Source organism: Trematomus bernacchii, unplaced genomic scaffold (genome assembly GCF_902827165.1).
Source record: "Trematomus bernacchii unplaced genomic scaffold, fTreBer1.1, whole genome shotgun sequence".
Lineage (NCBI taxonomy): Eukaryota > Metazoa > Chordata > Actinopteri > Perciformes > Nototheniidae > Trematomus > Trematomus bernacchii.
In genome coordinates this window covers 10,189,970-10,196,749 of record NW_022988043.1, presented here as the reverse complement: position 1 = coordinate 10,196,749, position 6,780 = coordinate 10,189,970, and the positions used below count along the sequence as shown (strand labels likewise).

Here is a 6,780-nt window from a genome sequence, read left to right as displayed (position 1 = left end):
GCTGCTGTGTGTGTGTGTGTGTGTGTGTGTGTGTGTGTGTGTGTGTGTGTGTGTGTGTGTGTGTGTGTGTGTGTGTGTGTGTGTGCGCGCTAGTTTTAAAGAAGCCCATAAAGCTCAAATGATAACTCGAACATTGTATTATATCATACAAATATGCTGTGGAAATGCAAAAGACAGTACAAAACACACAACCATCAGGTGGCGGTGTGGTGGAATACATCAGCATCTAGGCAGCACAGAGGATGACACAAGCAGAAAGAGCCCATTTCAATTTTTAAGGAGGTGGGTGAACGTGCTGGTTAAGTAACTGCACAGAAAAAAAAGAGAAGCTTATGCAAGAAAGGTTAACAACATTACAAAAGCCGAGGAAGGCGCTGTCACTGACCATCCTCACAATGAAGGAGGGGGCGGTTGCGTCACCACTGTGCCGCCTCTGATTGGCTGAGCCTCAGTTCCAAGGCGGGGCGAGAGGAAGGCGCTTTACGTCACAAGTGGATGTGGGCATGCGTGAGGACGAACGTCAACCCCGTGTCTTTATGAAAGGCGAAATCCCTCTGTGAGCAGCAGCTGTCTAAAGGAACCGGTTGGTGTAGGATAAGAAGAAGCTCGTCTCGGAAGAACCGGGCTAGAAGACGGTCTCATCTGTTCACCGCAGTCCGCCCAGCGTTGGTTATCCTTCGGCTACAAGCTAGCTGCAGCCTCCGCCTCCTCACCGTGCAACAACACACAACACGGGGACAAGCCGACGGACGTAACGTTAGCCGAGAAGGGAAGTGGGCTCCGGCTTCTCTTTCATCAGGCAGGTGAGGGCAAAACGTGCCATCTTTAATCCCATTAGACACTGATATCACACATGTGGAGGTGTTGGGAAGCCGCACATGTAGAACTTAGAAGCCCCGGCTCTATGCTAACCGGCGGGAGATAACGAGTAACGGTGAGAGATGTTCGTTACCGGAGCGACGGGCTGTGTGACCGTGTGTCGATCTGTCTGCTGACGCCGGAGTGTGACCGTGAAACACAAGGCCTCATTACTCCTCAGTCGTCACCTTTACCCTGTCTAAAACGACAAAATGTGGAAAAGAAAATACCTAAACAAAACATTGCTTATCTTTTTTTAGTGCGTAGCCCAACCGTCTCAATGTTTACAACTCGATAGGAGGGCTTTATTGTGACTTTATATATGTTGTATGACCTAATATAGGAAGAATAATCGTGCATCACTTCAAATTCAAAGGTTTTATTGTCATATGCACAGTAGCTACAGTGTAGTTATGGCAATGAACATCTAACCAGACTCAATGCAGCATTAATAAGACATAACCAATAAAATAATGACCAATGTGCAGGTAAATGCTTAAGAAGTAACCTGTATACATGTAAAATAAGATGAGCTAAAAACAGAATGTAAATTGAATACTGTACACCTGAATAAAGAGTAAAATAACTCGCACCAAAAGAAGTCGAACCACCAGAACTACTACAAATATCTGTCACTGTAGTATTATTCGAGAAAATGAAAATGTCAGGTGGGTAAAGAAGTGACTGATTACTATGGACAATGTAACAATTGAAGATAAATATATGAACTAATGCAGATTGTACATAAGGCAAACATAGCCAGCAGAAGAAGAAAACTGGGACGCCAGTGCTTATTTGGCCATTAGGATTTATTGGCTCCTGATAATGGGGTCGTCCTGGAAACGTCCTGGAAACGTGTGTGCGTGTGCGTGTGTCTGTGTCATAGGCAAACACATTATTATTGGAAGGGTAAGATGAAATGCAAAGTATGGAAGTAATTATGTCATGATGATGGATATAGACGCTGTTTTCCAGTCCAGCTTCAACCAACTCATCGGCTAGTCCAAGTAATTAAGAACACTGCTGCCAGGGGCTTGAAGAAAACTTGAAAATGTCGAGTCACTCAGAAAATTCATTTCATAATCTTCTACTTGATCTTGCTCTATAAATCTCTCTCCTCTGACCTATTTTGTCATACTGGGCTGGCTTACTGGCTGCCCCAGGAGTTAGAACCAAAACGGTTAACAGAGAATGTTGTAATCCTGCAACACAGACCTGTAACCAGCCCTGACTCTGTGACCTTTTCCAATAAAGTTTTTAGCTTGGCTTTTAAATAACCTTTGTCTTATCTGGATGGTGAGGTTTTCTCCTTAACTTTTGTATATCTTGTCGGTACTTTTGTAACATTTTCAAGGTTTCTTTGAGAACAATAAACATATTGAAATGGAGAATAAGCTACTAAAACATATTCTATAACGACGAACTTAATTGTGACACCAATGCTTATTTTTATCCCAATCATTAAAAACTACAGGCCTGAATAAGGCCATTATAATATTATTTCTTAAACTATTAATCTAGCTTTAGAGACCACAATTATGTTTTTTTTTCTAACTTAATGGAGCCATTACAATGTTGTTTTTTTAAAACTAAAATGTATCTTGAGTTTGCTCTCACAGTCGAGCAATTATCCCACTGGCAGCTATAAAATGGGACATGCTTTGATACTGGTGTGATGACCATCATTGCACAAACAGTTATCTTTCACTCTATCAGTTCCAGTGTGAGAAAAAGTTTTTAGAGAGTACTTGTCCATGGACAAGTGAGTTTGGCAATTTACTTGTCCGAATACATTTTTCATTTGTCCAGAATGGACAAAAATTGGGGGCACTGGAATCTTCTTCTTCGCCAACGTATTTTACTTTTCCCCACGATTTTTACGTCACCGCTAACGTAAGTGAGCGGTAAGATTTTACTGCATCACACATACGTAGGGTTGGGTATAGTTTGGATTTTAACGATTCCGGTTCTGCTTTTCGATTGCAGTTATTTTCGGTTCTCGATTCCGGTTCTTTGAGAGGGTAAAAATAAGTCCCATGACAAACTGGGAGAAAAACATATTTATGAAAACATTAAGTCAAATCTGTATTCATATTTAGAAATCACTTCATACTGTTTAATTTCTTACGGTTATTGAATACAATTATATAAAAATAATCTCTGCATTGTTTAGTTAGTTCTATGTGGTGCAGTTTGAGAATGTACAATTGGCCCAGTCTCCTCTGATGTTACACTGCAACCTGCCTGTGAGACAGAGTCCAACCACACATGTCCAACACATAGGCCTAATAATAATAATACATTATATTTATAGCCTATAGGCCTAGCGCTTTTCTACAACTCAAAGACGCTTGCATGCTTACACATGTCCTGCAATACACATGCTGCCGCTGCTCACTGTTTGTAAAAGTAAATAAATACTATTTTCATTTCAATAATGTATTTTCTATACCCTGCTTCATAAACAATACTAACATCCCTGTGCTCCTCCGAGTCTGGGGGTCGGGGGATGTGAGGACAGCGCGAGGACACAGACAGGGAGGCTGCTTTACTTCATAAAGGAAATGGCGGTCAATATTAACAATGTAGGAGCTAAAACGCTTAATAACCTTCATTACGTGTTAAAGAAAGAACATAAGAAAGTTTGACAAAGATTAGGCTGTTAAACGGGCAGCGGGTCCGCTGTGTGTAGAAAGAGAGAGGGAGAGAGAGAGAGAGAGAGAGACGCTGAACTGCACCGTGCAGCGATCAGATGATCCGGAGCAGAGAGAGAGAGAGCTGCGGTCCGCGGGGCTCGGCCTCCTGTCCTCACAACTCTTATTAATCCCGGTACCGGACAATTGTTATTTGTTCCTACTCGGAACCGAGTTTTGCTTCCCAACCCTGCCACTGTGCTACACGTCCCGCACTGCCCCACCCCCGTTTAACAGTACAGAAAGCGGCGAGATGCATTTCCTTAGGAATCGACAAGCAGAACCGAAACTAACATTTCTAAACGAACAATGGCGGCCACGGACAATTTGCGAATGAGTTCTGCCTTTTGTAAACTGAGTTTATCAATAATTTGTCAATAAATGAGGGCTAAAAACGTCACTTGTCCGCTGGACAAGTCAATTGAAAGATCTACTTGTCCGACATTGTAAATAACACGTCCCGGGCGGTGGGACGTGTGCTTTTTCGCACACTGAGTTCAACTCATTAATTAACAGCCTTCTAATCTTGTAACTGAGTTTTTCATTCATAAATCCAAATAAATGTTATCTTTACTGGGACAATAAAAGCAAGTCTGAAAATATCTTCAGTGTATGAAAAAGGCCTGTAGTTGATGACTGCTTGAAGTATTTGTATACCCTATCAACAGATGATCGCCTCGTATTGATTAATTTTCAAATTATACTTTTCTTTTTCAATGCAGTTGAAAGGTTTTGATTGTTATTTGTGGCAAAACATCTATTTTCTTGCATGCAAATTAGGGGTGTAACGGTTCACAGAATTCACGGTTCGGTACGTACTTCGGTTTGGGGGTCACGGTTCGGTACGGGTTCGGTACAACAAGAAAAAGCAAAAAAAAGTCCCAAATGCATAATTCCAGGTTTGTTGTTGTTTATTTTTGAACAGTAGTGCAAGTTTCAGTTTAAAAATAAGGAACTCTAACATTTTGAATAATTAACTGTATTACACAGTTAAAAACAAACCACAAACGGTACCACACACACTCAGATGGCCATATTATCTATAATGGCTGATGTCAAACAAAAAGGTTCAATAAGCTGTAAAACTAAAAAGAATGTCTTGAAAATATTACAAAATAAATAATAAGAAAGTGTTTCAAGGGCGCATAGCCGTTCAAATATAGCTTCCGTTATTTATTTTGGTCTCTCGGCTTTCATGTCTATTGGCTTCTTAAAAACAGCGGGGATAAGCTGTTGAACTGCTGTTGTCTTTTGCCGGGCTCCGGTGATTGGCAAATCTGGGTGATGCCTTCTGATATGATTTAGCATGTTTGGCGTGTGTTACCATTAGCATACCGCACCAACGCCAACACAACGTCCTCGTCCGATCCACCACTCGCACTCCATCGTTGTTGTAGTCCACAGGGAACCCGAAATGTTCCCACAGAGCTGATTTAAAAGAAGCAGGTGGGTCTTCTAGCTCCTGTGTGTTATCTGAAATCGCCATACTAAGTTTTCTTCCTTTTGCATTTTGTTCGTTTTGTTGTGCGTTCTTCTTGTTCTTCATTTGTTGTTTAAGGGCGGCAGGCAAACAGCTTTTAGGCGCAATACAGCCCCCTGGATTATATATAGTGTAATGGATACTGCCCTGAGTGACAGACTTTTTTCCCACTCATAAAAAAAGGCGTATTCGTCGTGTGACTGCATGTGCCGAACCTTGACATTCGAACCGTGACGTTTTGGGACGAATACGGATACCATTGCACCCCTAATGCAAATAGTTTCTGTTGCACCTGTGCCAGCTGTTTACAATGGACTCATGACTGGTAATGACACTTGACCAAAGTGTCTGCCAATCCCTATCCGCTTTATTTTAAATACACTGTCAGCTTGAATAAAAAGTCAACCAGCAATATGTAATACCAGTATTCTGCACAACATTGAGCCTTAAATCTAAACAACTGTGAAATAGCTTTTCATTCAAACTCAATATTAAGACAAAATAAAATAATATAACTTCACTTTTCCTGACTCAAAGAGTTGCTTAGCAGTTTCAGTACAAAGTACTTTTTATTATCCCGCTGAATAACTGTTGGACCTAATCAAAGAACAATAATACGTTTTATTAGTTAAGTGTGCAGACAAGGACTTTTAAGTAGCTAACAATACAGTACAATTCCAAAACAAGCATTCAAATATGTGTATGATAAATATAGGATTTTGACCGGGCGGACCTCAGAGGTGCAGTTGTCATGTAGAACAAACAATACATATTATCATATGTAAAGCCTTGTAGTCACAGCTGATAACTCTAGGTGGTGCCAGACTGATCAGCTGATGGTTGTAAGGGTTTGAACACAAGTTGACATTACAGCCAAATGTGGATATAAGCCATGTGTGACCACTAGTTATTTTACCAGCTATTAGGTACATTCAGACCTGTAGTGATTGTTGTTTGTAAGCCAGTGTGATGGTTGAACAACCAAAACAGAAAGCAACGTCACCAGCTGTTTGGAGCAGGTGATTTGATACTCTTTTGTTGTTCGAAAGTGCTGGCGTGCATCTTCTTTAGGAGTCCTAACTACAGGTTCAGTAGCGTGTGGGTTGGATGAGTCGGTTGGAGTCCAAAGGTTGCTCAAGAGGAAGAAGAAAATGGTTTGAAATTATATGGTTTGTTGGTTCCCCAAACCAAAAGACGGATATTAGACGGAAATAACTAACAGATGAAGACTATGTATTCAGAGATGGTAGTGTACCAGTACATTTGTTGAAAATCATATTCATATCTGGCAGTGTTTAGGGTTGCACCTCACTATTTTCCACTGGTAATCCGATATTTAGTTTCTAGATTTATTGATAATTGATGAAAATTGCATTATAACTACATAGACCCAGTGGCAGTGTCTTTTCTCCAACAAAATAAATCTGTTTTATGATGTTGCAGCAAATCGCAACAGTTGGAAAGCTATAATCTATGAAGGTTGATCATTCTTGCCTGAAAAAACAATGACGCAATTGTCAGATTTTTAATAGAAGTGACATATCATTTTTAAAGAAGCTACAACAAAACACTACATTTTCACCAATACATTTAACTTAATTGTATATTTTGTATTGTTCTTGTTATTGAAATAGTTACATTTAAATACTGTTTGCATTTGGGTTTAAGTTGTGCCACCCATCTTTCCCTTGTCCTAATTTCCTTGTAAGTATTGGTTCTGCAGCCTTTTATTTTCAATATCAGCCAACA

The 6,780-nt window shown here is 40.4% G+C and overlaps 1 protein-coding gene across 6 annotated transcripts in view; it reads left to right on the top strand.

The window, feature by feature from the left end:
* The first annotated feature begins 505 nt into the window (after window positions 1-505).
* Window positions 506-6,780, top strand: part of slc23a2 (solute carrier family 23 member 2) — a 45,080-nt gene continuing 38,805 nt past the window's right edge. For 4 of the 6 annotated variants that reach the window (XM_034118055.1, XM_034118054.1, XM_034118053.1 and 1 more), the window contains exon 1: window positions 506-803. The gene's annotated coding sequence lies outside the window, so the exon portion shown is untranslated. The remainder of the gene's footprint in view (window positions 804-6,780) is intronic. The other 2 variants (XM_034118052.1, XM_034118056.1) reach the window with 2 other exon arrangements.